Below are 9010 nucleotides of genomic sequence, written 5' to 3'. Positions count from 1 at the left end.
CCAGGCACATTACAACCATTGCCCATTCCGGCATCAATTTGGACGGAGGTTTCTATGGATTTCATTACAGGTCTTCCAAAGTCAGGGAACAAGTCAGTCATCATGGTGGTTGTGGACCGACTGTCGAAGTATGCTCATTTTTGCGCCCTACCCCACCCGTTTACACCAACTTTGGTTGCTCAATCTTTCATGGATCAGATCTTCAAATTGCATGGCATGCCCACTTCTATTGTGTCCGACCGCGACCTGATCTTCACCAGTAATTTTTGGCAGGAACGCTTCAGGATACAAGGCACTCAACTAAAACTCAGTACTTCCTATCATCCACAAACAGATGGTCAAACCGAAGCCGTCAACAAATGTCTAGAAACCTACCTTAGGTGTTTCACTTCAGAAAAGCAACACCTTTGGGTACAGTGGTTACCTTTGGCTGAATGGTGGTATAACACCAACTATCATGCCACCACCAAAATGACTCCCTATGAAGCAGTATATGGTCAACTCCCGCCTTCATCGACTTCGTATCTCAAGGGGTGCTCAAAAGTACAAGCAGTGGATCAACTCCTACAACACCGCGCAACCATGCTCGCCCATCTTCGAGAGAATCTTCATCAAACACCGCGCAACCATGCTCGCCCATCTTCGAGAGAATCTTCATCAAGCTCAGAACCGCATGAAGCAACAAGTAGACCAGCATTGCTCCGAGCGCCAATTTCAAGAAGGGGATTAGGTCTTTTTACGGCTACAACCATATAAGCAAACATCACTCAAAGACAAGGGGTGTCAGAAACTATTTCTCAAATTCTACGGACCATATCAAGTACTTCAGCGCATTGGAGAAGTGGCTTACAAGTTGGCCTTGCCACCTACTGCAAAAATCCATCCAGTTTTCCATGTCTCATGCCTCAGGAAAGTGATTGGGAACAATTGCAGAATTCAGACCAGTCTACCTGAATTGGACGAAGAAGGGTCCATCTGGCTTCAACCTGAACAGGTCCTAGACACACGAGACAAGCAACTGCGCGGCCGCATGATTAAGGAAGTCCTCGTCAAATGGAAAGACACCTCTCCGGAAGATGCAACTTGGGAACCAACCACTATTCTTCAACAGTTTCTGCAGCTTCAGCCTTGAGGACAAGGCTAGTCTTAAGGGGGAGGGCATGTTAGGGTCCCACCTTAACCCCCTTATTTATGTAATGGGATCACGTCATAGTCAAGAGTCAATAAAGCCCATATTAATAATTGTAAGTGGTTAATCCACAATTAAGGACGGAACCACAGTTAGTTGCAAATAGGCCGTAGTATTAGATAGATGGTATTAATAAAACCCACGGTATTGGTCCGTGGTATTGCATGTATGAGTCATATATAAAGGATAGAGACTCCCTGCAAGGAGCATCGTGTCTTATTTTGTAATCGAGCTTTGCTCTATTGGAGGTTGCCCCCTCGAAGAGGCAAGTGAACATTACTCTCTGAATAATAAAATCATTGCTATTCTGTGTTCAGGGTATCTTTTCTTCGCATATTCTGTATTTGGGTATCATTTTGCAGGTTAAGAGCATAACAAATTATCCTCCTCCACTTTTGGTCCTTGTTAAGATATTAAATTGGACCAAATTTATTTTAACCACCTCCACTTTTGGTTCTTAATACATTGACTTCCTCAACAAAAAAACTTAAATTCATTCTTTTAATAAAAACTCCTTGATACGTGCCATAGACTTGACAAATTATATGCCGCCACATCATCAACTAGATTGGGGCTAGAGCTAGGGTTTCAAATGCTAGAGTTGGGGTTTCAAATGCTAGAGCTAAGATTTCATCAGCGCATCATCTCATCTGTGCATATTGACATACCGAGGACATCAATGACGACATCTTGCACCCACACTGACATTAATGACAACATACTCAACATTCTCCCCCTTTGTCATTGATGTCAACACACCGATCATCTCCTGTCGTGCTGCATAAGCTCCCATTGACTTCTTGCTTCTTTTTTTAATTTATTTCCAAGATTATCTCTCCCTTTGACATCAATGGAAAATGGTGGTTGGTGCGTCATTTTCAGCAATTGTATATTCATTTGATATGAATCCCCTAACAATGTGCTTTCCTATGTGAATAATCCATGATTGCAATAAACTGGAAACTATTCTTCTAACTAACGCTGCTTATTTGTCTTATGTTATTTAATTAATGATTAATAACAAATAGCTCACTACTGCAATCTTTACAATTAAAATGAACGCCATGGAAAATAAATTAGGAAATGAGAAATAGATGCGCACACATAAAATGTGACCAATGTTTTGGACTAATGTCCCTGGAAAACCCCAAAGGGAAAACCGATGCAACAAATGAGGGCTTATATTATATTATTTTCATCAAATTAGAGAGTACATAGATCTGATTTCCAAACACTTGCAAAGCTCTGGAAAATTATCTCCACTACTCCAACTTGCAGATCAACCTTGAAACCCTTTGTTTCCTTGCAAAATCAAATTCGACCTCCTCCAGTAAATGTGCACAAAAAATGTTGTTGAGGGAAATATGCACTAACTTGAAATTAAGGTTCTGTTGATCCTGCACTTGCACTAGGAAACTTGCTCTATCCTTTGGAATTGATTCCGGGCAACTGGAAATACGATATGCTACCCAGATCTGCACGTTAGAGAACTCGCACCCACTAGTACGACCTTCCTGTAGAAGAAATCAACCTTCCCTTTGACTCTGGAAATCTGTTGAAAAAATCCCCTAGAAATCTCTCCAATTTCTGCTGAACCCTTTCACTAATGCTCTACAGGCTTGAACTATTCCCTTGATGAATAATTCACACTGCTTTGCTCCCTTGCTCACTTGATGCGTCTTCTCCAAGCCCCATCAACTTGCTCTTATAATTCCTTGTTGGAGCACAAACGACCAAGATCTAATTGTGATCAATGGCTCAAATCATCTCAAACTCCGTCAAATTACTTTTGAGAAGTCCCTAGAGAAAAAGTCGATTTCCATAATTAATATACTTTAATTAACTAGTTTTCCTAAGTTAGACTTAGGAAATTTTAATTATCCGGTCAATTAATTTAATTAAGTTGTTTCAAAGTCATATCTCATGAAACCATTTCTGGGTATTGGAGATCTCGTGTTCCTTAGCCTCTTAGACACTTCAGAGACTAGAACATTTATCCAATGTCACCATAATATCCAAAAACTAACACTCTCTCTTAGCGAGGAATGTGTTCTCTTTTCTCCATCAATATACTCTACACACTATAGCTGAACTAATTAGACTGCTGATATATGACATTTATTACACCTCCTTTCTTCACATCTCATACTGATTTGACTCCTTGTCATTGGAGATCACTGTGAAGTCGACTGGAAAACACTGTCCATCATGCCACTGCGAACTTTGATCTCACATTGCTGATGCCTCTGCACTACTGCTGCTATGCTACTACCGTATCTGCGCTGCTACCATCACTGTAACTGTGTACTAATCTCCTAAGAACTTGAAGCTCTAAGCTTCCATAGGGTTGCTCGCTGCTAGACTCCCTCTGAGTCGTGATCTCTCACTGGGAGATCTCTCTGGCTAGAACTGCACTTGCACCCTACAACTGAACAATTCACACTGCTTGTGCCCTTGCAACTAGCTCTGCACTCTCTCTTGAGAACTAAATACAACTAGCTCTGCTGACACTAAACCTGCTACTATGATATTGTGCGTCCCTGTAGCAAGGGTGATGGTCCTGTTGGAACAAATGCAACTGAACTGTCTGATCTCCATGCTATACTTGCAGTGGATCCTGCCCATCTTGACATACTAAGGTATCAATCTCCTTTTCCACTTGGAGGCATTTATGCTATGAGTGCAAAATCCTCCAATTTGGCGATCAATTCGTCAATTTCCGCTAATGTTGTTGTCTGCTCATGCTTCTTGTCCTTCTTTCTTTAAGGACACTAGGAGACGTAGTGACATAATTCACCACACCTGAAGCACTTGAACTTCAACAGGGCTTTCTTCTTCTTTTCTCTTCCCATTGAGTCGTTTCCCTAATTGGGATCCTTCTTCGAATTTCCCTTCCAAGGGCTACATTCTTTTCATCCTCCTACTCCTTTGGTCCCTTGCTGCTGCTACTTATGGTAACTTTTGCAAGACTGATCCTCAACTCCTCTTGAGTGAAGTCAATCCACATAAGATCCCATTCATGTTGTGTATTTCACCCCATAATAATTTGGACGAAAGTATGTCACTCCTTGGTGAAACTGTTGAGAGCTGTATGTACTTGATCTGGTGATCAAATTTTAGCTCAAAAATGAAAGTGCCTAGAATATTTCGAAATTGACGTCAATTCCAAGCATTTGTCGTGTTGACCACTACGTGTCAATGACCCATAGAAGTACACCCCCTTTTTTTGGAAAAGGGATAGCCCCTCGATGTGTCCGTGCTGTCCAACTATCATCATCAACTTGATTTCCAAGATGTTATGTAAACCCATTCTGCATGTGTATAATGTAAATAATCTCAGCAGACCCGTGTCATGTAACGACCTAGGTAAACCTACCTTTCTAGTGACGATATCCGTTCTAGGAGGTTTTTCATCTCACCGATCCATTTTCGGATGGTCGACAGAGTTTTTCCCTACAGTCTTACCCCAACGCTGGAATGGATTTTGTCGCTAGGATCTTAGGCGAGTCATAGGGTTCTAGATCGAGTCTATGTAAAAGTAATTTGGGAATAGTCCTAACTATTTGGTTATATTATTTTATTATAAATTATTTGGTCTACTAGATCATACTTGTGTCGCATAAATGGGTAGTTTGTGAGGGTCTATTACAAATGATTTTTCCTCTTTATAATGTAAAAAAATATGAAAATGATGATGTAAAGTGTCTTGAGGGTTGGAAAAATAATTTATCCCCTCATAGGTTAATTAATTAAATTTTCTAGCAAAAAATTAATTAAAATCCTAAGCCAAAAATTTGATTAATTCTAGGTCTTAGGTAAATTTAAATTCTCCAAAGGAAAAATTCGTCGGTCCTGAAAAACTAAATTTTAAAAGGTCCCGGGACTAAGGTAAATTAATTATTTTGATAAATTTTAAACTTTTGATCCCTCGGGGTTAATTCAAAGTCAAAATTGCTGGGAATTTTTTTTGAGTTAATTAAAATGTATTTAAATAAAAATTTTGAATTTCCTCAATATTTAAATATTTCGACAAATGAGATTAAACGAAATTTTGATCTTCATCAACGGTCGAGTTACTTTGACGAGGATCACTCGAACTAGTCGTTGGAGGATTTATCTTTAAATAGGAGGTCATTTGTCAGTCGATCCATCTGATCTCTGAATTGTGTGCTTAGTAAGAAGCTCTCGCGTAATATTTTTTTTTTTTCCTGGATAATAAAGAAAGACTTTGGGGTTGATTCTGCTGGTGTTTCTCTTCACGGGAATACTATAAGATGTGTTATTTTCATGCTTAATTTTTTCTAAAGCCATTGATGATAGCTTTTGAAGAGTGATTTGAGTACAAGTATCTTGCTTAGTCGTTGGGGTTTGAATAATAATTTAAATTTTGAACGTAATAGTAGGTATCTCTATTTGTTTAAGTTTTATTATTATCTTCTCACTCTATTTTTAATGGCTGGATCGAGTTTTGCAGGGAAATTTTGAATTAGATCATGGGGCATTAGGGGAAGTTATCAATTGGACCAGCCAACTCCCTATCCGTGTTTTTTGAAGAGCCCAGCTAATAAGCTCTCGGCTTATCATAAGATTTTCGTTTTGTGATGCATGAAGGTTTCGAGCTAGCACCAACTTTTTTTTTTTATTATCATTGTATTTATCTAATAAATCTGCTAGTTAGAGCGATTAAACACTAGACCAAGAGAACGGAGTTGGACTCATATTCCTCTTGATCTATTCCATTATGAATATTGTAATTTATTTGTATGTAGTTAATTTTCACTTTGTATAGATCTAATAGTTTGTAAATTTTTTTTTAGATCTATTTTGTAAATAACTTTAGGATTTCAAAATTGTAAATACTTATTTAAGTTTTAATTTTATAGTTTAAATTTCTTTTAATTTTTAAAGTTTTTTTTGTTGTCCCACATTCAAAACTTGAAAAAAGTTTCTCTAATTTGTATCTATACATACTAACCCATTGTATTTTAAAATTACTTACTTATGTATAATTTCTTGGCTTTTATTTTATTTTTATTTTTTTTGTAAATATTTCTTTTAAATATTTGTAAATATTTATTTTATTTCTTTTAAACTTCGCAAATGATTGTGAATATAATATTTCATACATACTCATATTTTTGAGAGGCTACCTTTGTCTTCTTCGTAGGTTTAGAAAGTCGTGAGCTTGTAAGGATTTTGAATCTTGATCGTTTTACAAGATCTTGAGTAGGGCTGCATTCATTTTTTGTCTCTCAGCTAGGTTGGCTACAAGGGATTTTCACTACCGCTTTCCTTTAAACGCTGGCCTAGTATAGGCTTCCATCATTCAATCCCATTTGATTTTAGGGCTAATGTTTGTGGTTTTGCAGGACTAGACGAAAATTTTGAAGGTTCTGGCACCTAAATAAGTTTTTTTCTTAAATATTTTTGAGCTTGGATTGGCTGGGGTTGGAATTACTGGCTATATTGGGGTTGGCCACAGACTTGTTAAGGGTTCCTTTTTGTTGCATATGATTGCAGAAATAACATTGTGGTGATTGTAGGTGTTCTTTTAGAGGAGTTGTCATCTGGGGCTTAGCCCTTTTATTTCATTGTTACATGCATTTCTCAAGGCGTATGTTGTTGCCTTAAAAGTGTCCAACATGTATTCATCCCTAACTGTTATGTATTGCAGACCTGTAACATATTTGTTGCAGATCCTAGAGATATGATGAAGTAATATGCTATAAAAAACACCCTTAAAATATCACATAATAGGCACATTTGTCTAATAAATGCTTTGGTTTTATTTCCTAGAAATTTTGACAGCTAATATTGTTCTTCTAATCACTGATCTTGCTTGCGTGTGGTCTGATCTGAAGGTTACAATAGCTTGTTTACTCATAACAATGACATGTTTCTGAGTATGATCATCATTAGAATGCATTCTTGCACATAGTGTTGAATTGAGACTGATTTATCTTGACAATGGTATCTTTTACATCACTAAAATATATTGTCCATTTCGCTGGTGTATTCATTGGGGCATATTTTGAGGTTTGTTCTAAATTGTATAACTCTCTTTGATCACAGTTCATCGTGACACTAAGTAAGGGCTTCCAGGGACCCTTTTTTTTAGCATTGTATTGAGGCTAATGTTGGTGGTTGTAGAGGCTTACCTTGCACATTCAAGGTCAAAACAATCCTCTTTGTATTTCAACTCGCCAAACCATCCATTGAAAGAGGGTTGCTAGTCCTAAAGGGTTTTCTCTATCCCTCTCGTCTCTCTTTCATTTGAATGTCATAGATAGATTTGATTTGCAACTAATACATATAGTGGTATAATTACATCATAATCACTTAAAATAATTCCTAGAATACACCCTAATAAGCCCAAGAGGTTAACACACATTAACTAAAGGCTAAATCTTGTTAATTTTAGGTATGTTCTATGCTAGAGCAATTTATTTAAATTTTCACAGTTAGCAATCACATAAGCATTAAGATAAACTGCAGATAGAACATAAATATAAATCGCAGAAGACAAGCCAAGACAAGAGGACACAAGATGTGGCGCGAGCCAGAGACAAACCCCACAATGTGTGGGGAAACCCTTTGATCAAATCTTCTTTTATCTTCAAAGTTCAGCAGAGAAAGAGAGAGAGAGTACATTTACAACAGAAGTCAACACTTTGACTTATCTAGATCTGAGCATAGATCATCTCCTAAAGCGATGAGATCAGTTGAAGACATTTTGCTTCAACTGATTCTCCAAGGTGACTCCTTCACCTATCATTGTGCTGCATCAGGTCCTCAAGCTGCACCACTGCATACTGCACCATGCTGCACTAATCATGATTATCATCATGCTGCCCATGTCCATGATCTTATCCATCATAATGCTATTCAAACTAAGGTGCATCATCATCATGCTGTTGCCCTTGATAATGTATCATTGTACTGCCCATGCACATGATCTCATAGTGCTGCCCATCATGCTGCTGCCTTTGCCTTCTCGTTGCTTTATCATGCTGCAACAATTTGCTTCCGTTGATATGAGCCTTAGCTGTTTGCTATGGCTTGCAGCCTAGCAAAGCAGCTAGGCTATAAATCCTATTCAACAGACTTCTTTTCTACATTAACAGGTCTCTTCTATTACAGCGTTAACAGGTCTATAGGGTTTCTCAGTGTGTGAACAGCGTGTATGATTCTTCAAGGTGCGTATAGACCCTTTATGCCCTGTGTTCACTACAACGTGTTCCTTACCTAGCTGCCTTGACTGCGTTCATTACGCTGTGTTCCTTATACTATATAGATTATATGAATGCAGTTCCATATTCCATATATGAACTTGGTTCCATATCCCTCATATGATTGCGTGTATATATGAATGTGTTCTTATATGACTGCATTTACATGTATGCATTCCAGTGACTGTGTTCCATGTATAAGACTGTGTTCAGATGACATGACAACGTATGACTATATTGTCATTTGCTGCGTTCAGATGCTATGCGTGTGACTGTATTGCCATTTGCTGCGTTCATATGCTATGCATATGACTGTATTGCTATTTGCTGCATATACATATTCATTTCCAGCGTATATATGAACTCATACACAGCCTATTGAACAACATATATATAATGCCCAGCGTATATGCAACCATGACTGTGTTTACCTTTACAGCGTGTAAGTCTCTAGCATGTAAATCTTCATGATCTTACATATATGCATGACAACGTATAGAGTATTTGCTGTGCGTATAGGTCTCCATTGCCAACGGATTAGAGATCGCTGTGTGTATAGATGGCATCGTATCTTTTCATTTTGCGTATAGTG

This window comes from Pinus tabuliformis, chromosome 6, assembly GCF_031772625.1.
Source record: "Pinus tabuliformis cultivar Carrire ecotype Pingquan chromosome 6, CPIR1, whole genome shotgun sequence".
Lineage (NCBI taxonomy): Eukaryota > Viridiplantae > Streptophyta > Pinopsida > Pinales > Pinaceae > Pinus > Pinus tabuliformis.
This window is presented reverse-complemented; position numbering follows the sequence as displayed.